The sequence below is a fragment of the Pleurodeles waltl genome, chromosome 3_1 (genome assembly GCF_031143425.1).
Source record: "Pleurodeles waltl isolate 20211129_DDA chromosome 3_1, aPleWal1.hap1.20221129, whole genome shotgun sequence".
In the NCBI taxonomy this organism is placed as follows: Eukaryota; Metazoa; Chordata; class Amphibia; order Caudata; family Salamandridae; genus Pleurodeles; species Pleurodeles waltl.
The window spans coordinates 90,346,403-90,370,537 of record NC_090440.1 but is presented as its reverse complement, the minus strand read 5'-3'; the positions used below and the strand labels follow the sequence as shown (position 1 = coordinate 90,370,537).

Genomic DNA, 24,135 nt, shown 5'->3' with positions numbered 1-24,135 from the left:
AATGATCAATACAGATAAAAATATTTACATTTTGAAGGTACTGACACATTGAGCATAGGTCTGACAAACCTAGAACTAATATGGCCCGTACCATCTTCTAAATTCAAATGTGAGTCTGTGTCACAAATAGTAGAATCTTCACTTGTAGCTTCCTCATTTACAGACGACCCTGGAAGAACTGAAACACATGAAAAAAGTTGACTAGCATCATTTACAAATGACCGTGGAAGAAAAGAAACAGCTGAAGACATTTGACTAGCAATACAATTATGCCTTACTTCATTGTGAAATGCTGAATCAGCAAACCAAACATAATTATCATCTTTTCTTTTCACTTCAAGAATTGTTTTTGCTTGTAAATCCGTCAATTTAATTAAATCCCTTTTACTCCACCAGCCTTTCTAAAAAATGAACACTGAACTTTTAGATACCCTCACAATTTGTGTAGAACCCATACATTTAGAATCCCCTTTTTTAACTCTATGTAGTTTTTTAATTAAAACCCAATCACCAATATTAAAGATTACATCCTTCAATTTGAATTTTTTATCAAAATAGACTTTTTGTTCTACTTTGAGAATTGTCAACTCTATCCAAGATTTCACCTATTTTTCTTTTAGACTTTGTTTTTTGCACCCTCAACATCTGCACCCAATCAGGATTCCCCAATAACTTACGGGTTCTGCACATGATTAGTTCGAATGGTGAAATCCCTGTAGTGGTATGTGGAGTTGTAAGATAATTCCATCATTTTTGCCTAACAAATCTTTCCACATCTAAACTGTTGGCCATTGCCATTTGAAAACCTTCTTTTAGAACTCTATTAACTCTTTCCACTAAACCATTTGAAGATGGTGAATATAAAGCCACCTGAAGATGCTTAATGTCTTGAGATTTTACAAAAAGATTCATACTTTTAGAAGTAAAATGTATGCCATTATCCGTGACCAAGAAGTTAGGTGGACCTTCAATACCAAATATTTTCTTTAAAAATATAATTACATTGTCAGTGGTTGGAGATGATACAAAATCCATATACGCCCATTTTCTAAAGTAATCCACTAGTACAAACATGTATCTCTTATCCAAGTTTAAACACTCAAATGGACCAGCAAATCAAGTGCTACTTTTTCCCAGACAGCTTCTGGCATTGGTACAACATTTAGGGGTGTTTCCGAAGTTCTCCAGTGCTTATCTGAAAGCAGGCATGTAGTACAGGTATTGGTACATTCAGCTACTTGAGCATCTAAACCTGGCCACCAGTAAAATAGTTTTAAATGTTTAGCAGTCCTATTGACCCCTAAATGACCTTTATGAGCTAACTCAATTAATATGCTTCTGATTTTATATGGAGGAATAAATTTGTCATTGCTCATGAGTATTCCTTTCATAATGTACAACTCATGTGCTACTTGAAAACAATGTCTGACTTCTTTGCTTAAGTTTTTGTCTTTGGGCCATCCCAAGTTTATAAATTGTACCACTTCTTGTAATATTTTATCTTTAAGAGCCTCCACCCAATCTTGGTATGACACACTACTATTACTTTCTACTAAATCTTCAACCATAGCTATGACACTTTCAACCTCCTCAACATAATCATTTTCATCATTATCTGCTAGTGGCATTCTTGACAAACAGTCAGCACGTACATCTTTACCTCCAGAAATGTACTTAACATCAAAACTAAATTCTTGTAAATGTGATAATAACCTCACAAGCTGCCAGAAGCTTTACCTGTTCCAGCAGCATTAAGAAGATATACTAGTGGTTTGTGATCAGTGTATAAAGTTAATCTGTCACCCCACAAAAAAGTTTTACATTTTTCTACATCCCAAGTACACACAAGAGTTTCTCTTTCAATGGTACTGTAACTGCACTGTGATCATTTAAGCATCTAGAACCAAAAGCTATACTAACCTCCTTTCCATCAATCCATTGAGATAACACTGCACCAAGGCCTATTTGGCTTGCCTCAACAGAAGGTAAACAATGTTCTCCAGCAGTAAAAGGTGTCAAGGCAGGTACTGGGATTATCATGTCTTTAATCTTGTTGAATGCTTCTAACTCTTCTGAGTTCCAAATGAATTTTACACCTTTTTTATGAAGGCCTCCAAGGGGTTGAAAAGCAAAAGCATAACCATTTATAAATCGTGAATAATATTCACTAAGTCCCAAGAAGGATCTAAGGGAATCTTTATCCTTAGGAACAGGTGCCTCTTAAATTGCCTTAATAAGACTACATATAGGTTTGATACCTTCTGATGTTATTCTATGCCCCAAATAATCAACATATTTTTTCAAACTTTTACACTTATCAGACCCTGAGGTAATCCCATGAGTTTTGAAAACAGATAAAACTTTACGTAATATACTAATGTGGTCTTGTTTGTTGTCTGCAAATATTAGAACATTATCTTGAAATACTTGGACACCCTTAATGTCCTTAAGTACAGTGTCCATGAGTTTCTGAAAAACACTGCCAGCTGAAGCTTGCCCAAAAGGCATTCTCAAAAATGTATATGCTCCAAAAGGTGTAATAAGCATTGTTAATTCTTATGAATCAGAATCAAAGGGAATCTGATGATAAGCAGACTTCAAATCTAGAATGCTGAAATATTTTGCTTGCCCCAAATTCGCTAATAGTTCCTGAATTTCAGAAGGAGATAACAATCAATTTTGATATTTTTGTTTAGTGAACGTAAATCCGCACATAAACGAAGCTCTCCAGTTTTTTTTTAACAAGAACAATTGGACTAACCCACTCAGATGAATCAGTTTCAACAATAATACCCTCACCGCACAAATTATTTAACATTTTCCTTAAACTATCTTGGGCACTTAAAGGAACTGGTCTCACCTTCCTTATCAGAAACATTTTCAATACAGGAAATATGCTTAGGAGCAATCTTCACTGGTGTGCTCGCTCCAGGAACTAACATTAAACCCAGTTTGGCCAAATTCTGCCATCCAACTAGATTGCAGCCTTTCAATGCTACATAGATTTTTGTGGTAGTTTTTTGACCCAAACATATCAAGTCATCAATAAAGTAACCAAGCATATGAATTTCATGTTCTCCAAAAGCTTTTGGATTAACATCTTGTGACATCGTTTACCAATAGTGGGACAATTATCATTGTTTCCCAAATGTGACTTAGACCCACATCGGAAACAAAATAATTGCATTTTATGTCTTTATTTTTAAATGAAACTTGTTCCTGGGAAATGAGTTTACTTGAAATTAAAGAACGCTCAATCCCTTCAGTTATGTCTAACTTCTTCCAATGTTGTGTCTCTGCAAGCCAATAATTGCTCTTGTATTTTTTTTTTACTACAGCCATAAACTAATATACATATCTAATGTTTCTCTAAAATTACAAGAGGAGGCTAATTGGCTAAGAGCAGATACAAACTCTTCAATACATTCACAGTGCATCTGTTTCCTTTTGAAAAAGTTAAACCTTTCTAGTAAAACACTGGGTTCCTCAGAAACGTTCTTAGCCAATCTGTTAATGGCTCCTCTGTACTCATCTGATTGACCAAAGTTATCCAGAGGGGCTTCTAATTCTGGTAAATTGTCAAATATTTGTTGGCCCTCTTGTCCCAAGTTACTGAAAAGCAAAGCCAATTTCCTTTTTGGTTCAAATTTCGTAGCATCTACTGCCACTAACTAGTTTTCAAAACACCTTGACCAATAATTCCATTTCATTGGTGGTTTCCCTGGGTGTTGCAAAAAAGGGGTAATCTGTATTAAATATTGATTGGAAGCCAAGTTGAAATAAGTGGTAAAGACAGAATTTTTGATAATAGATGAAAATGTTCAAAAACGCCAAAATAATCAGCTTCCAACTGTTGTATACCAAGATACAGCAAATGTTCAGTTTAGTGTATTGAAATGGCACTATTTAAAGATGGCCTCCATCGTGACTAGTATCACACTCTAGTACAAGTAATTAAACACATAGTTAAGGCTTCCAAAGAGCGTGGACACTGAGCCTTCTGATTATAACTCCTGATTCAAATAAACTTGCTGACGCACGCCAAAGGTTCTGGAAATACAGATTTCTGATTCAGGATATTTGTTAAAGGACATCATAGATGGCCGCCAAAACATAAAAAGCGTGCAGCGTGGTTAAAGTGCTGTCGCGCCTGGCCCTTGATCAAAGGTAATGTCTGACCTGTGTGGACATCACTGTATTTTCTCCGGCCGGCAGAGCAAAATCAACCAACAATGCTGAAGAGGTCGGACCAGTAAAACGTCTCTTTCTCTTCCAAAATATCACTGGACACCAATCCAAACGTTACATCTTTATTCAGTATGATGTACACACAGCCGGCTCAGAGATCAGTCCTCAGCAACTGTCACTTCGCCCATCTGCATTCCATTCCCCCATTCTAATTGTCATGGCAACTTCGTAAACACTGTAACTTGAGTATATAAATATACAACAACCAGGACCCCACGGGAGACTTCACGCCTCCGACGGAAGAACTCACACCTCCAACAGGAAACGCCTCTCCAACCAGAGACAGCCTCCGTGAACACTGCGACCTCCGATGATTCAGGACAGCAACATAAAACACTGATGGGATCCTAAAAGAGTTCCGGAACTCGTCGCCAAAATGTGAAGAAGGAATCCATTACTGACAGTAAGTTAAAAATAAGTATTTATTTTGTTTCAATAAAGGAGTCCATCAGACGCATCTTCTCATGTGAGAAACCCAGAGCAACTGTCTTTAAACCGTTGCTTGGAACCTCTCACATGAAAAGATTCCACTGTGCTACGAGCGCGTGTTGCCACGAGCTCAATAACATACTCTATACATAGGTTACACTTCTCCTGATAGGACTAATCCCCTTATGGAATCCGCCATACGATTCGCTTTGACAAAAATCTGGTGTGGTGGTGGATAAAAACATTAGTCTGATGATCATAAAATGGAGCCCTATTTAAACACCAGGGAATGGGGCCCGATGTTATGAATGATACTACCTAACGCTACGCTAATAAAGTGAGCATGTGCTCAAGTGCGGACACCAAGAAGAGGCAAGAGATAACCCCATTAACCACAGGATTAGCTGTAGGGAATATATTACTATCCCAGATATTCTGTTATTACTTGGGGCTAATCCCAAATCCCCATTTTAAAAAACATAGCGCACATACAATTTAGTTGTAACTGAGACACTAAAAGATCTTGGATTAAACACAGATAGTGCCATGAAGTGTATTTAAACCACCTCACCCTTATAGCATAGGCCTCCTCAAATCTTCTAGTTCTGTCCATTTTTTTCAACCAGTTGTCACATGATGGAACCCCCTCAGTACGCCAGAATTGTGAAATCAAAGATCGAGCTATAGAAAGTGCAGGTGACAAAAATATTTGTGCAAATTAGCTCATTACGAAGCCCTGAGACTGGCTAATAAAACCAAACAAGCATTTACAATGCAACGGATCTCGCGTTTGCTCATGTTAAAGCTGATCGCGTTGTAAACTCCTAACCCAACTTTTCACCTATCGGGCAAAAGTGCATTTATGTACATAACCCGAAAAGTGAAATCAAGTATGTAAAGCGCTCGACTTCTGCCAAGCGAGATCGCGCATGTAAATTAGAGAAAAAAAGTCCACAAGCCCGATGGAAAACAGCGAGCCTCGCATGTTTTCTGTACTTGGTCGCTGCGCTGGAGGAGGGCTAGCCACCGGAAAAGGCATGACAAATGCGTGCCTTCGACTAATGAAAGCAAGCAGATTCTATTAGGGAAGCCCACGAACCAATAAAAAACACTGACGTGAAGTTGACAGGGCTCCAAGCCCTTTTCTAAATACAAAAGAGTCTCGCTGCGATACGCATGCACGAGCGCATGCAACGCAGGCTCGACCATAAAAAGGACCAGTGACGGTTCCAATTCTATAGCAACTCCGTAAGCCTGGCTCAAGGTGAAAGAAAGATGATACCAGAAATGCACCAATCTCAGGCAAGAATCGAAAAAATGAAGCCATGCCCCGGCATCCTGCTGCTTATATCAAAAACACCTATCCTCGACCGAGGGGAACATTCTGTGAAGGGCCATCGGAGTATAATATGCCATCCATTGAGATAAAAAAGCCATCTTCTTAAAATTTGATGCCTTTAAGGCCTTATGGCTTATAAGTGATGTAGGTTGCCAATCATCCTCAGAGAACCAACACTGTGTAGATTTTTTCTAGGAAATCGGTCAGTTGCTGCTGCTCTCCTTGCTTGTGTACTAACCTATACCAGTTCCCTATACCCAGCAATTTAGATTTAAAAATAACACTCAGCACAAAATGTGTATCTTGGAAAGGATTCTGGTAATGAGACTGCAGGATATTGGCAATCTGTTGAAAACCGAGAAAAAACTGCTTACAGAAGTCGCCACACCGGGTGCAAATCACTTGCCATGTCATGCATTTAACCTGCAAAAAGAAATGCCCCAACTCTTTGAACCCATAAAGATTCCAGTATCTATCCCGAGAGGAAGGCAAGCCTGCATAGCCAGCCTCTTGAAGTTTGAAAATGGCATAGCCTGATGGAATGTGATTCGAACTATATCATGCTGCAAGTCTGGTGCTCAAATGCGGTAAAACCTTATGTCTTCTTTTTTTTCAGTAATTTCAGAACCTTGATAAAAACTGGAAGCTGGGTTGAAACCCAGCTTCCAGTTTTTATCAAGGTTCTGAAATTGTATCCAAAAAGAACAAATCAATCATCCCTTCCTTGGCGAATGCTCTCACCAGAATATCTAGGAGAGCTGCCTCGTCATAAGTCTGAATATGGGGGAGGGCCAGCCCACCGTGTGCAATATCAAGTTGAAGTGCTGAATACCTTACCCTAGGAGCTTTCTAATTCCAGACAAACTGTCGGAACATTGCATCAAGATCGCTAAAGTACCTCTTATTGATTTTAATGGGAATATTAGAAAACAGAAACCATAATAGAGGGAGAATGGACATTTTGATACAGGCCACCCTTCCAATCACAGCCAAGGGGAGAAGAGTCCATCTATCAAGAAGTTCCTTTATCTTATAAGGCAATGGAACACAGTTTAGTTGGAGGAGCTGGGAATAGTTGTTTCTAATATATATCCCAAGGTAGCCAACTGGGGCTTGAGATCGAGCTTGCGGCTAGAGGGAAACAGGGAGAGACAACTAATTGGAGTGTTGAAAACAAGGAGCTCTGTTTTCTTTTATTTAGTAGCCCCCTATATTTTTGAACTGCTCAAATTCGTCCAAGGCTCTCTGAACATTCTCCATATCAGGCTTCAAATAAAGGATGACATCATCTGCAAACATTTTCAATTTTGCCATTCCAAGAAAAGGAGCCTCAAAAGGCTCTAAAAAAGGTAAATAAAATGGGAGAAAGTGGGCATCCCTGATGGGTCCCTCTATTGAGGACAATCGATCCCAGCAGCTGGGAGTTCAGAAATAGCTTGGCTTGGGCTCCTTGATATTAATTTGTGAGCATTTTAATGAATTGAGGAGGGAAGTCAAATTTCTTGAGAGAAAAAAAGAGAGCGTGCCAATTAACCAAATCAAAGGCTTTCTCGGCATCCACCATGACGACTGCTGCCCTGATGTGTTTAACTGAAAAATAGTCCAAAGCTTATACTAAAAAGCCTGTATTTGCAGCCATTAATCGACCAGCCACAAATCCAGTCTGGTCCTTTTGAATTAAGGCCTAAGCAAGAGGGGTGATACGTATACTCCATATCTTCATCAGCAGTTTATAGTCAACGTTAAGTAAGCTAATAGGGCAATATGAATTTACATCCCTGGGGTCCTTACCTGTATTTAAGAAACAAACTATTGTAGATTACTTTAAAAAAGTGGTAACTTCACCCCACGTCTTAAACAAAATCAAACAAATCAGTGAGAAAAGGTAGCGGATCCCTGGCAAAGATTTTATAAAATCCAGCTGAAAAAACATCATTGTGAACAGCCTTACCGTACAGCATAGTGGAGAGAGCTTTTTGTACTTCGATTGCAGATATATTGGAAATAAACTTTTCAATCAGAGAGTTCGACAAACACAGGAAGTTAATTGATTGGAAATAGCAAGATGTGACTGTGTGGTCGCATAGCTAGTCTCATACAAAGCTTTATAATGCTGCATTAACAGTTTGGAGATCGTGGGGGTCATTATGACCCTGGTGGAAGGTGGAGAAGCGGTGGTAAGACCGCCAACAGGCTGTTGGTCTTTTTTTTTTTATCAAGACCATGGCGGTTACTGTTTTTACCTATGAGTGGAAACCAAACCCCCACCCCCCGTTATGCCATCCCAAAGCCCCAAAAGTGCAACTAACTCCAAAAGGAAAATATCAAAACACAATGCCTCCACCCTTAGCAGGAGAGAATTGCCCACAATACTCCTGCAGCGTAACGAGTTACATTAGGTACCATAACTTTGCACCCTGTGGCACCTGTGACCCCCACCCCCACACATGCTGCATTAATAATTCGATTTTCAAATATCCACATGTAGGCTAGGCTAACACAGCCAAACAAGATGACCAGATCAAAACATAGCAACCAAGCACAAATTAATACCTAAAACCCTAATTGACCGGCCTACCAATGCCCGGAACACTAACTAGTGGCAAACAATCTGATTGTAGGCTTTTGTTACACACTGGATGAATTAGAAACCTTATGCACAAGCTGCTGAGCCTTCATCATGCTGGTAAAGAGATGGAACTGTCCCTTGGCCAAACCCTTCACCTTGGATTGTTTTACAGCATAAGCTCTGAGCTTTAAATAAATGCATCATTTTCACAAAGTCCTTCTTACGATGAGCAGCTGAAGCAGTCATATCAGAGAAGGTGCAGCATTGAGGAATCTCCGGTGAGAAAATTTGTTTTTTGCTTGATGGCCTCTGCTAGGACTTTTTCCTTAATCTGATAGTCCATAAAGTTTACCAGAATGGTGCGCTGGAATTTCGAGTGAGAACGCTGAGCTGGAACTCTATGAGCGCTTGTTATCGATAAGTCGCCTGAATACTCTGGAAGAGCCTGACATCTGATAAAGGAGTCCACCCATTGAAGAACTTGCTGTCCTTCCTATCCCTCCAGGATGCCCATTGGTGCATCAAGAGTGATTTTCAAGTTTCTCTATCTTAGCCTCTAAAGAGGAATTACGTTTTTTAAGCTGGGTAACTTGCTTTTGTAGCGACCAGACTTGTTCTTCCAGTTGTGCAACTTTGTCCTCTGCCTCCTCCAACCTTTCGGGGTAACTGTGATATCTTCTCCTCAATTTTGGCGAGCCTTGCATGGAGAGCTGATACTTCAGATGCCTGTGATGCCCTAAATTCTCTATTCTCCTGAAATATCATATTAAGCAAAATCTTGGCATCCATTTGCATAGTTCCAGACTTGTCAGAGGAGGGATCTAGCTGCTGCACCACCTGCTGTTCACTCCTCACAACAAAATGTTCCTGAGTACTGGTACCATTGGGGCTGGAGAGAGACCTGCGGGGTATCAAGGCCTAAAATGCATGTAGTAACTGGTTTAGGCGAAGCTACCCTTAGGGTGGCAGACTGTAAGGATTCTGAAGCCCTGGAACCAGATTTGACTTTGGAGAACAGAGGATACTCCTTAGCTTTGTCAGTGCTTAATGCTAGGCCCTGACCATCCCCAGTGGAGGACGCCCCAAGAGATGATCCCGCGCCTGCAACATCAAACAGACCAGGGGGAGTAGCTGCCATAGAAACCTTCGCTGGATCCATAGGGGGACCCGCGAGGGAGTCCACCACCTGCCGGGCAGAGGCACCCAACACCTCCTCCATATCCAAGAGGCCTGATGTCTAAAGGGAATCTTCAACACTCGGAGAATAAGATGCCATCCTAGTTTCCTTGCGCTGGCGGGGCTGTGATTAGCTCTAGCGGCAAGTTGGCATGCATGTTTCACGACTCTCTGAGTGAGGAGAGAGGCATCCAGGTTTCCTGCTGAACCCTAGGACTTTAAATGTATTCTCATTCTGGTCCTCTCCCTCTATCCCTTCTGTTCTTTATATTTTACCCTCCTTGATGGGTGTGATGGTGGCCTAGTATAGACCCTGCAGACGTTAAGAAATTAGCCAGGGAAGCTGGAGTAGTCAAATAAGCCACACAGTGGCAACAGGGTGGCAGATCAAGAAGTCCTCACCGGGAAATAGCAACCAACAATAGTTTTGTCTGCCCTTTCAAAGAGTTTTCCCAGTTGGAGTACAGAAAGTTTATGCCCAGATGAAATACCAAAGTTCTCCTCTTTCCCCTTCGACCCAGCTTAACAAGGAAAAGAGAGAGGGGAAATAAAACATGAGGGAGGAGCCAGCACGCGAATACTCAAAGTCAATGGGGGTTACATCCAGCCAGAACCTCCAAGTAAGTCCAAGATATCAGGACGGTTCCCCTGGTATGTTCAGCCGCTGCACGAGCACACCGCACTGTCAGCTGACGTCGATGGCCCAGGCTCAAGACAGAGGCCAACCCGCTGCGTGGAAAGGTGCCGAACAGGCGATAGACAAAAGCACCCAACATTGCAGGGCTTTCCGTTGATAGCGCGTCCAGTCCTTATAGATTACTTATACTTGGACATGCCGGAGGTCAGTGAACCTTTTGACCGGGTTGAGTTCTCCTCATCCAAAGAATTGTCGGATCCCTCAAATCAATAATCAATAATCATTTATAATCAATGACCAGTACTCGATTAGTAATCAATCAACAAATTAGTTAAACAGAAAGTCAGTAATTAGACACACCATGACCTTTCAGTCATGAATAACCACACCTGTTTATTAAAAGTTAATGAGTTTATTTCCCAATATTAACAAAGCTAACACAATGTAAGTAAGTCTTAAAATCTAATGATACACATATACGAACATTACTAGCTGTCCATAACGACGGAAGAAACGCAATCTATGCAAAATTTGGATAATAATGCACTCAGTTATAGCAATGCAAATCACTAATAAGAGTAACTGAATTTGACTAATTGCATACATCGGTCAGCATAACAAGATTTCAATTCAACACGGTGCATCAAATGAATACCTCAACTAACCTCTGATTAGCATTGGCATGTGGGGCTTCATGCAAAATGAATTTAGTCAACATAAATTTAGAAAACTTCTAGCTTGGGCTCTGTCAAAATAAGCAGTTGGTACCTACGAAGGAAAATACAATGCATAATACATTTATCCTTTCATAATTACCAAATACAATCAGCATTCAAGGTAAGTCTTCGTCCTTCAGGTACCGGTTCGATCAGTATGGGGCAGACTTCAAGGGGGCAAAGTTTTAAGGCAAGTTTTCCCTGCAGCAGCAAGGAATACAGGGGCAAAAGTTATTGTATGGGCAAGACGGGGTAAAGTTAAAGTTAAAGTCTCTAGGGTGAGAATGAATTCTTTAAAGTCTCTCTCTCTCTCTCTGGGATAGAGAAAAAGCATCAAAATGGCTTCTCGAATCTGGCTTCAAAATGGCATCAAAGAAAATGGCTGGCTTCTCTTGGTCCGGTGGACTTAAGTAAGAAACATTCCAAATTCTTCAGGGTCTTCCATTGGAGGGTCCATGGGGTGGTTTCTCTTTAACCAATGAATAGTGTCCTTCTCTAAATGTTCACCTATGCATAAGGTGTCCTTGGAGCTTTGGAACACAAGTAGCAACAAAGTTGCCAATTAATTTTGCATCAGTGTCTTTATTGTCAGCACCTGCAGAAACTGACCTTGCTTCAAAGGGGATGAAACTTGCCTAGCACGCAACTTTTGAAATAAGTGTGTTAGTCATTCTACTGGAAAAATACAGCTTTAAAGGTTTAAAACACGTCTTTGTTACACATTTTTCTACATACATTAATTTTCTTTGCTAAAATCACATTGTCTTATACGATTTTGTTACATGATATATGAATATTTGTTAGTCTTTCTTTTTCTGCTTCATCAATCCCTCCTCTGATGACTAATTATGTCATCACATTAAGGGGGTCATTACAACCCTGGCGGACGGTGTTAAAGAGGCGGTAAGACTGCCAACAGGCGGCGGTCTTTTTTTCAGTATTATGAACAACCATGGTCATCCGCCGCTTCACCGTTCCGCCCGCCAGGGTGGAGACGACCGCTGGGCTGGAGACCTGGGTCTCCAGCCCGGCGGCCGTCACAATACCGCCGTCGGTATTTTGACCCGGCTTACCGCCGTGGATTTCCAGTGATAGGAACTGCCATGAAATCCATGGCGGTAAGCCCTATCAGTGCCAGGGAAATCCTTCCCTGGCACTGACAGGGGTCTCCCCCACCCCGACTTCCTCCCCTACAGCCCCCACCACCCATGCCACCCCCCAAAGGTGGCAGGGTCCCCCTCCCCACCCCTACCCCCAACATCACATAACTCACACACACACAACACGCACGCAGGCATCACCAACACACATACACGCACACACACCAACATACATGCCTACATCCACACACTCAGTCAAACAAGCACACCCATATACAGACATACATGCACACATCCATACAGACATACATGCACTCATTCCCAAAACACGCAACACACCCACAAGCATACACGCATTCACTCACACCCCCCTCTACATACACAGACGCACACCCCCATGCACTCACACAACACACAACACCCCTCCACCGCCGTCCCCTAATGGACGATCAGCTTACCTTGTCCGTCGATCCTCCGGGAGGGGACGGGAGCCATGGGGGCTGCTCCGCCGACACCACACCGCCAACAGAACACCGCTGCGCCGAATCACAGGATGTGATTCGCTGGGCGGTGTTCTGTTGGCGTGGTGGTGGAGGTGGAGCAACCTCCACTTCCCCACCACCCGCCAGTATGGCTGTTGGCGGCTCTCCGTCGTAAAAAGGACGGAGAGCAGCCAACAGTCATAATACGGCGAGCGGCAAACCGCCACTACTGGCGGTCTTCCGCACGGTGGTCCCTCGGCGGTCTCGTTAAAAGACCGCCGAGGTTGCAATGACCCCCTAAATCTTCCATCACAAATTTTATTTCATTAAAATTCTGTTTAATAATTTTGCATTTCACTCATTTCCCTTTTCCTCTTCACTCCCTTTGATTTTCCCCTGTATAATTCTTTGCTAAAAGAATGTCTAAAGCAAGCCGGTTTTGACGAGTCATAGCTCTTTCAGCAGCAAGTTCAGTATCCATCAGGATCATTGCTCCTGAGAAATTTGTCAGCATGTTATCCACAATAGTAGACAACTTTCGTATTTTGATTGAATTGAATATAACTCCTACTGAAGGAATTATTGCTCCAAATATGTCTCCTACCATACTAGAAGCTGTCTCCCTTTTCTGAATACGATGTAATTCAAACAGCTTTGGAAATTTCCTTAAGTCGTCTAGTTGATAAATCTTTGGAAATACTATTCCCAAATAACATCTCCCATACCATCCCTTTGGAAGACGATAATAGGCATTGACTCCACAAATATAGTATACTCCTGGAGTAGCTGGATCTAGGCCATTTAACATGAACGTCCAGTTACTCTGGAATAAAAACACGTGTTTACATTCACTCGTCCCTACAAAGATTGTGTCACAGTATGATTTAGGTCTATATATACAAAGTTTCCCTATATGTATTGCGTCTAAAGCTAGTTTCTCTTGTGTCTTTATTGCAGCAAAAGCATAGTTATCTACAGATGTCCTTTTATGTAATTCTTTTTCAAATTTTTCCTTTACCATTTTCCTTCTATCTTCAGTGTGATCTAAAAAGCTTTTCTCTACGGGTGAAAGTAAGCATGTAAGGTTTTCTTTATGAGCGTGAACTGTTGAAAAAAGGTGATAATGGTTCAAAGAAACTCTAAATAATTTGATATAATAATCTCTTGCTACTTTATTCAAGTAGTCAATTATGGGGACATATGAAAATATGACATCATGATTGGAATAGAAGTATTGAATATACTCCTGGCCATAAAATCTGGTTAGTAACAAACTACATGTTATTCCATACGTAAGGGGCATGCTATGATATGTCACCCCTTCTATTACTGAGGTCACTGTGTACATACATAACAATCTTTCGCGTCCATTGTCTCAACATACTCATTCAGCAAGCAATAGAAAACGTTGGATGAGAGTTCTTTCTTGTCGAGTAAATATTTTTCATCTTGTTCGAGTTTCTTCAAAGGAGTTAATTCAGTAGTAGTTTTAAAAGTAGAAGCATCATTCGTGTCTCTTTCATTCCCTCCATGCATTCCAAGAATTATTGCCATAATTATTAGTACACATGCATTATTAGACCTATACACATGTATTTACAATATTTAATTTTATGTCCTTGTGTAGTATTGTCTGTCATGATCTACAGAGAATCAGAAAGTTGAAGATACTTTATCAAACCAAATTTGCAGATATATATATATACTGTATAAAGGATCAACGAGGTCAAAGTTCACACGGTTTTCTTTAGCAGCTTAGTCTCTTATCGGTTTAGCAGCTTTGTCTCAAAATTGGTTTCAAAGGTCAATCAAGTTATCAATGTCTTATTCGGTAATGTTCATGAAATTTCACTTTTCAAGTACCAAAGTGTCGTTCAGCTTCTTCATTCTCAAGATTGAGAGATAGAAATTCGTCTGACCAATCATTGGTGGCCGTGTATGACCATTCTGGACCAGAATATCTTCTGCTCGCTATTCTTTTCCTTTTCAATTTTGCATCTCCTTTCGATTCCCTTTCGCTTATGTCTTGTTCTTTGGCTGAGTCTTTTTCTTCATTCGATGTGGTTATGATAGACACTTCCTTTCTTTTCTCCTTCAATTTTGGCTATTTGTTTTAGTTCAATGTTTCTTTAGTCTTAGATATGCTTTGTCTCCGTTTCGCATTGCTTTCACCTGATGGACCTGCAACCGGTTCTGGAAGAATTGGAACAATTTCACTTTGCTCTGTCTTGTCTCCTTCACCTGGGAGGTCAGTCAGGTCTTCTCCTTCTTTTCCTCTATCGTCTGCTTCTGGGAAAGCCCTCCTCTTATTAGGCTCTCCTGCTTCTTCACCTGAGATAGGATCTTTGTCACCCCCTGAGGCTTCTTCTCTGATGTCCTCAAAAGGATCGACTTCGTCTTCCTCAGGGAATATTTATTCTGTCTCAATTTCTTCTTGTTCGCTTTCAGGCTCTGTTCATTCTGTTTCAGTGTCTGGTACTTTCCTGATAGTTGTCGGTAATTTCAGTGCTTCAATTTCCTCTTCTGTGAGACACGTCACCCTCTTTGTGTGACTGGCATGAATCCATTTGGGAACTCCCGCACACTTCACAGCGGTGGTAGTTGTCAGAATCACTTGGAAAGGTCCTTTCCAACGGGGTTCCAAACACGACTTCCTCACGTGCTTCTTTATCACAACCCAGTCACCTGCTTTCAGGGTGTGTCCTGGACCTTGGATCTGTGGCAAGGTGGTTGCCTCCACCTGGTGAGAAAAAGAGCGGACCACATCAGCCAGACCTTTGCAGTAGTCCAATACCATATCATCTGTAATATTTACAAGAGCATTCACAGGAACTGCTGGAAGTCTCATGGCTCTGCCCATGAGTATTGAATGCGGTGATAGTCCAGTTTTTCTATCAGGTGTATTTCTCATTGACATTAACACCAAGGGCAACGCGTCAGGCCATTTCAAGTTTGTAGATGCACATATTTTCGCCATTCTTGATTTCAGCGTGCCATTCATTTGCTCTAGTAGTCCTGATGCTTCAGGGCGATAGCTACAATGCAATTTTTGTTCAATGTTCAGTGCTGCACATAATAATTTGATTACTTCGTTATTGAAGTGATTCTCCTATCTGATTCTAAAGAGATTGGGAATCCGAAACATGGTATTAGTTCTCTCAAGAGTAGTTTTGCAACTGTGAGACTGTCATTTGTGCGTGTACGGAATGCTTCAATCCAGTGACTAAAAATACACACAATCACCAACACATATTTCAAGCCTGCATGCCTAGGCATCTCAATGAAATCCATTTGCATCCTGCTGAACGGCCCACCTGCTCTTCCAATGTGGCTCAAATTTACTACGGTTCCCTTCCTTGCGTTCATTTGTTGGCAAATGACGCAACAATGGCAAACTGTTTCAGCAACTTGGCGAAATTTGGGGTTAAACCAATCAATTTTGAATAATCTAATCATGGCATCTCTTCCAATGTGTGCTTGTCCATGGTATAACCTAGCTATTTGCGTCAAAAGACTATCTGGCAAAACTGTTCTCCCTTCACTTGAAACCCACAAATCATCTGGCTTTTTTACGCATTGTAATTTACTCCATGAGAGTTTTTCATCCTTACTAACATTATTTTGTAGGAATTTTAATTCTTCTATTGTGTCTACAACTTTTAGAGCAAAGGCTTCACTTGGTTCAAGTTCTGGCTCACTTATCAAATTCCATTCGTCTCTGAGCAATATACAGTTCAATGCGCAAAACCTTGCGACTTGATCTGCATATCCATTTCCCAAAGAAACGAAGTCTTGTGATTTCGAGTGTGCACTGCATTTTACCACTGCTATTTCTCCTGGTAACTGGATAGCATGTAACAATTCTCTTATTCTTTCACCATTTTTCAATGGTGATCCTGAAGAGGTCATAAAGCCTCTTTGTGACCACAATTGTCCAAAATCATGCACTATTCCAAATCCGTACTGACTGTCAGTGTAAATGGTGACTTTCATTAATGCGGAAAGTTGGCAAGCTCTAGTAAGGGCTACTAGTTCCGCTACTTGTGCAGAGTAAACTCCTTGAAGCCAAGATGCTTCTAGAACACCAGTTATTGTACATACAGCATATCCTGCTTTCAGTATTCCTAGTGCATCTCTTAAACATGAACCATCAACAAAAATAATCTGATCATTTTCTTCCAATGGAGTATCTTTGATATCAGGTCTTGGTTTTGTACAAAATTCAGTCACTTGAAGACAATCATGCTCGATATCATCAGCGTTTTCAATTTCAACATTTTCACTTGGAAACAAAGTTGCTGGATTTAATGTACTGCATCTTTTTAACTGCACATTAGGTGATCCCAAAATTATTGTCTCGTACCTTGTAAGCCTAGCACCAGTCATGCGCTGTGTTCGGGAACGTGTCAAAAGTATTTCGACTGAGTGAGGGACCATAACTGTTAAAGGAGGTCCCATCACTATTCCTTCACTTTGATTCAGGCTCATACCAACTGCTGCTACAGCACGCAAGCATCCTGGTAAGGCTGCTGCGACTGGATCCAAAGTAGCTGAAAAATATGCTACTGGTCTGTTTATGCCACCATGGGCTTGAGTCAAGACAGACAAGGAACATGCATCACGTTCATGACAAAACAATGTGAAAGGCTTTGTGTAATCAGGCATACCTAAAGCTGGAGCTCTGCACATGCATTCCTTTAATTCAATAAAGGCATCCATTTCATCTCTTTTCAACATTATTTCATCCTGCGCATCTTTCTGGGTCAGTTTCAGTAAAGGTTTGGCTAAAGTTGAGAAATTGGGAATCCATTGGCGACAGTAGCCCACCATTCCCAAAAACGTTCTCACCTCTTTTCTTGTTTTGGGTGGACTCATTTGAAGTACACTCGTTATTCTTTCTTTCATTATTTTTCTCGACCCTTTTTCTATTTGGTGACCCAAATATTTCACTTTCTTTTGGCAGTATTGCAATTTTGAAGGAGCCACTTTGTGTCCATTCCTTCCCAAATGGTTCAGTAGGGCAATAGTGTCAACTGTACAGTCATTTTCTGTTTTGGATGCAATCAGTATATCGTCAATATAGTGTACTAAGGTTGATTCAAAAGGTAATTCCAATGATTCCAAATTTTTCTTTAGAACCTGATTGAATATTGATGGTGACTCCGAAAACCCTTGAGGAATTCGACACCAACTGTAGACTCTGTCCAGGAATTTGAAACAAAAGAGAAATTGGCTGTCCTCATGAAGAGGCAGAGAAAAGAATGCTTGTGACAAATCAATGACTGAGAACCACTCTGCATCACAGGGAATTTGAAACATTATTACAGCTGGATTTGGTACTACGGGACAGCATTTGACTATTATGTCATTCATTTTTCTCAAATCTTGAACAATTCGGACCTTTCCACTTGGTTTTATTAGTCCCATGATTGGTGAATTACATGGACTACTTAGTACTTTTTTCAGTACTCCCTGTTTCACAAATTCGTCAATGAGTTGGGTGACTTTCATGAGAGTGTCTTGTGGCATATGGTATTGTGGAGTCTGAGGAAAGTTTGCATTAGGTTTTACAGTCACTTTCACTGGTTCTGCTCCTTTGACCAATCCTACTTCTTTCCCTGTCATATCCCACACTTCCTTTTCAACAGTTTCTTGTAAATCAGCTGGAATATCTGCTTCAGTGAGCATAGGATAAAGAGTAATCAGGGGATACTCTTCATCGACAGTTTCTATTTCTTCTTCTTCTAAACTGTCCTCTTCTTCTTCATCACTGTTTGTCTGAATTTTAATTCCATTATGTGAGCACATAATCGAGCATCCTAATTTGCATAATAGATCTCTTCCTAATAGGGATATTGGACTTGAGTCACACACCACAAATTTGTGTAACCTTTGAAAGTTACCAATTTTGACTTGCACTGGATCTGTAATTTGGTTCGTCAGATACCTATTTGCTACTCCCACTACTTGAACTGTTCTCCCTGAAAGTGGCATATTTGGTACTTCGATACTTCTAACTGTAGAGCGTGTAGCTCCTGTGTCAACCAAAAATGAAACGTTGTGACCCATAACTCTTCCTTCCGCAAATGGTCCCTTTTGATCAACTTCCAAAGATGCTGCAAGCATACATTTTCCCTCCTCATCTGAACTTTCACTCTCCCATTCATTGTTTATTCCATTCTCACTGTGTAATGGGAATTGGTGTACTGTGTTACTTTGATTCATTCCTTGACCTGTAACCTGTTGAGGAAGCATTACTTGTTGCTGATTCATTGGTGCTAAAGGTACTTGCATTTGCTGATTAGGTACCAAAGGAAACTGCTGTTGCATTGGCTGCGATTGTACCATTTGTACACAGGGCATTTGCACCTGCTGTTGTTGTATAGGTTGTAGACCCTGCATCTGATTTACATTGTTTTGGAAATTTGGGTTTGGACCTCTCAATTTTGGTCTTCTCATATTCTGAAATGTATTGACATCATTGTTTTGCTGACCTACACCTTCCTGCACCAACATTGGGCACTCCCGTTTCCAATGCCCGACGATTCCGCACGTGTGACATGGCATCACTTTATTCATTGCCTGTATACCATTAGGAATCGCGACAGTATTTAAATCAGGACCATTATTCACAAAACCTCCTCGGCCTCTGCCTCTCATCTGTGGCTGAAACATAGCATTTCCCTGCTGTTGCTGCTGCGGCAACTGTTGTTGGAAACCTTGCAAACCTGTCTGAGCTGCTCTAATCTGCATCACCATCACTTTTTCTTTCAATCTTTTCTGCTTTGTCTCAATCTCATCACTGCAGTATTTTGCATAGTTCAACACTTCATCGATCGATTTTGACTGCCAACAAATCAAATGCATTTTAATCATCTGGCTAATTTCGGGTCTCAATCCTTCCACAAATCTGAACACAAAATGGAGCATGTCCTTTGCCTCAATCGTTTCCGTGCCACTGTAATTTTTAAATGGTTTCAACAATCTCTCATAGTATGCATGTATCAACTCCTTAACTTCCTGTGCTGTTCTGTCAATTTTCTGCCAATCTACATTTTTCGACGCAACTTTTGTTTTCAAATACTCAATCACTTTATGGTATATGCTCATTACCCTAGGCGATGGTGACCTTATCTCTTTCTGGTTCACTTGTTGGCCAATCTACAGCCCTTTTACAATCTTCCCACAAATCTGCTGGAACTACAATTTCAAATAAAGTATTCAGGTCTTCCCAAAGACATTTTGCGAGTTTCATAAATCTATCTGTTTGTTGATACCATTCGATCGGTTTCTCTCTTAACTTAGGGTAATCATCCATAAAAGATTTAATATCACAGCTGTGCCATGGTACATGGATACGTTTTCCTCCTGCTGTTTCTCTCATTGGTAACATGGTTATAAGATCAACATTCTGTTGTACTTTATAATTCCGATCTGGGGTACTTTCTTTCTTCTTATCCTTTTTCTTAACCCTCCTACTCTCCCACTTGTCTAAACATCTCCAAACCTGCGAGCTTTGCAATATTTCTTTAAGGTGTGTTTTCATTCCTGCAGATCTCATGTGTTCAAAATCTTTTCTCTCAAAGTCTAGCCTGTAACTTCTGCTCAAATGATTGGTTTTATTTATGTCTATTTTGTGTCTGTCTGCAATTTCTTGTAACCTCCTATGTATGCTGCTTACTTCTCTTGGGATTCTAGGACAAATGTATCTCAGCTCTTCCTCTGTGTATGATTCTAACCTGTTCAGACCCATCGTTCCATCTACGAGTTCACCTTCTTCCATGCCCAATCTTATTTGATTCAAATATTCTTCTCCTTTCCCCTTGGGTGTACTCTGTGGGGAATTCAGACTGTTCAACCATTGTGTTAACTGTTGTGCATTTAGTCCCATTAATGTGGCATCTACGTCTACTGCTACTGATGGTTTCTGTAATGTTTCTGTTTTTGAAGTTAACTGTACTATTAGTGGTGGATTTGACCTTACCACTGTTGACGGAACACAAATTGGAATTGGACTAAATTCCAACAAAGACCCAGATCTATTTGACAGTGTTCCTACGGGAGTCGTTTCATGAGTATTTTCTATGTATCTCCTTCCTGTCTCGTTTTGTGTCATTACCCCTTGATCGCATACACTTGGCTTTCCCTGTATATATAATGGTACTGGCGGACCTACAGTGATAGGCAAAGATATTGCGTCCGGATTCTGTCTGTTACCCAAATTCTGTGGCATGTTAATTCCCACATTATGGTTCATCATTGCTGGCATGTCTAACTGTGTCTCTGCTGTTTGAATGTACTTTGGCATTTCTTGCATCTGCTTTTGAGGCATCAAAATTTGTGTTGGTTCGGTTTGAATCAATGTCGGTCTTTGGTAATTCTGTCCTCCCTGCACCATTAAATTAGAAGTCGTTTCCAAATTATGCTCATCATAAAAGCGTCTTTGGACCTGTGGCTGATAATCATTAACAGGTTTCAGTTTAGTCATGTCAGGATATATTCTCTGAACTTGTGGTATTTCTGGTGTAAAAGGCATATCGGGACTACTTTGCCTCTGCAATATTCTCAAATTCGGAGCTACAGTACCCTGTATTGGTTCTGGAGGGGCAGTACTAGTGCTTGGCCCATTTTCGTTTTCCACATATGGTGGTGGACGGTCATTTAGCAAATGCAGAATGAACTCCTCATCGTCTGATTCGTCTGACCTTTTCGAGTTTCTCTTGTTTTCTCTATCTCTGGACTGACTCCTGTCTGTTTTATGGGTAGCTTTCTTTCCTTCCATCTCTTCTTCGTCAGTAATTGCTGGAAACAATTTAATTCCATGCAATATGTCTGATCTCCAAACCTTTTGAGTACTATCCCATCTAGCATCCGCTAGTGTCTTTTCTGCTTTTCTCACCCTTGTCTCAAATTTCTTCTGTAGTTGCTTTCTAGCCATTTGTTCCCAAATTGCTAATGCTTCAAACTGTGCTGGTCTTGGAGGTATTTTCATGTCATATAGCGCAAATCTTAAATTCTCCAAGATTCTTAAATTAAACGTCCCATGGATGGGAAACGCTACACTTCCATGTTTTTCTGTTAATTTGCACCATTGTTTTAACCAAAGAAATGGTGCGACACCCTTTTCTTCAATTACGATGTTAGCTGGTGTACCCTCAGGCAGTGTTTCTTCTCCTACATTTGCTTTAATATATACATCTCCCCTCAAGGCACTCTTAAAAGCTTTGAAAAATTTCATCTTTCCGTCTTTTATTTTTCTAAAAAAAAATGTAATCAATAAGTGACTTTAATTCCCGGAATACTCTTCGCTTGCCTTTCACCACCAATTGCGCTTCCCGGACTGCGTCCAATCCGTGCGCGACCCTTCTCACCAACCAACCTATCCCAGCGCGGCTCCTAGTGACGTCACACTCACACACTGCGGCTGACAAAGTCTTGCGGCTTGTCCTCCTTCATTCAGCTTCACTCAAAACTAATTTCTGCAATATATCGCGAGCACTAATCAAAAAGAAGAAAACAAATCTGTCGGTTTACTACAGGAAAGGTAATACAATCGCTTCAGAAACCTTAGGGATTTTTCACTAGCCTCGGCAGTTATTCCATCTTTCTCGGTTTATCACTTTCGCAAGCAAAATTTGACCTGCAAACTTTACTCTCAACTAATCAATGAACTATTCTAGTGCACCTTAGAATTCGTCAAATCTCAAAGTCAAACATTTTCTTTCATTCCTCAATATTCGTACTGACTTGTTGACCACGCCCGATCAACCTATGAAACCGAACAAATTACAACATCAACCAAGTGTCTCATACACTTTTCAACATACTTCGGAGTCTCTTGACCTTGCAGGGCCCGTCTCAACATCAACAACCACGTGGACAATTTTTCCTCCACAAAGTGCTACACTCATATGAAGTTCGACGACTTCCCTACTCTCACACTTTGGAGTATCACTCCTCTAAAATTTTAATTGGAGTTCGTAACCCCCCTAAAAATCCTCACAAACTTCACAAGTTATCTGCGGCAATAAGCTATGCAAGCGCAAAACCCTAACTTCACTAATACCGTCACTAGAAAAGCTGTGACATTTTCACACCTTCATTTCCTCCATTCGCAAGCTCTGAGATTCCAGGAAAGTCATTGGGGATTTAGGGCATCATCATCTCTCCAACTTGTTTTATTAAAGAAAATTCTAACTCGAATCCGTCTATTGTTCGGATGGGGTCCCAAAGGGCCAAACCATCAAACTCTGCTACCATTTACTGATAGTGCGTCCAGTCCTTATAGATTACTTATACTTGGACACGCCGGAGGTCGGTGAACCTTTTGACCGGGTTGAGTTCTCCTCATCCAAAGAATTGTCGGATCCCTCAAATCAATAATCAATAATCATTTATAATCAATAACCAGTACTCGATTAGTAATCAATCAACAAATTAGTTAAACAGAAAGTCAGTAATTAGACACACCATGACCTTTCAGTCATGAATAACCACACCTGTTTATTAAAAGTTAATGAGTTTATTTCCCAATATTAACAAAGCTAACACAATGTAAGTAAGTCTTAAAATCTAATGATACACATATACGAACATTACTAGTTGTCCATAGCGACAGAAGAAACGCAATCTACGCAAAATTTGGATTATAATGCACTCAGTTATAGCAATGCAAATCACTGATAAGAGTACCTGAATTTGACTAATTGCATACATCAGTCAGCATAACAAGATTTCAATTCAGCCCGGTGCATCAAATGAATACCTCAACTAAACTCTGATTAGCATTGGCATGTGGGGCTTCATGCAAAATGAATTTAGTCAACATAAATTTAGAAAACTTCTAGCTTGGGCTCTGTCAAAATAAGCAGTTGGTACCTAAGAAGAAAAATACAATGCATAATACATTTATCCTTTCATAATTACCAAATTTAATCAGCATTCAAGGTAAGTCTTTGTCCTTCAGGTACTGGTTCGATCAGTATGGGGCAGACTTCAAGGGGGCAAAGTTTTAAGGCAAGTTTTCCCTGCAGCAGCAAGGAATACAGGGGCAAAGGTTATCGTATGGGCAAGACGGGGTAAAGTTAAAGTTAAAGTCTCTAGGGTGAGAATCCTTTAAAGTCTCTCTCTCTCTCTCTGGGATAGAGAAAAAGCATCAAAATGGCTTCTCGAATCTGGCTTCAAAATGGCATCAAAGAAAATGGCTGGCTTCTCTTGGTCCGGTGGGCTTAAGTAAGAAACGTTCCAAATTCTTCAGGGTCTTCCATTGGAGGGTCCATGGGGTGATTTCTCTTTAACCAATGAATAGTGTCCTTCTCTTAATGTTCACCTACGCATAAGGTGTCCTTGGAGCTTTGGAACACAAGTAGCAACAAAGTTGCCAATTAATTCTGCATCAATGTCTTTATTGTCTGCACCTGCAGAAACTGACCTTGCTTC

At 40.6% G+C, this 24,135-nt stretch overlaps 1 long non-coding RNA gene across 1 annotated transcript in view; it reads right to left on the bottom strand.

The window, feature by feature from the left end:
* LOC138283799 (uncharacterized) overlaps window positions 1-24,135 on the bottom strand; it is a 74,557-nt gene that overhangs the window by 37,707 nt on the left and 12,715 nt on the right. The window contains exon 2 of the long non-coding RNA XR_011201306.1: window positions 92-178. This is a non-coding gene — a long non-coding RNA (uncharacterized lncRNA). The remainder of the gene's footprint in view (window positions 1-91; window positions 179-24,135) is intronic.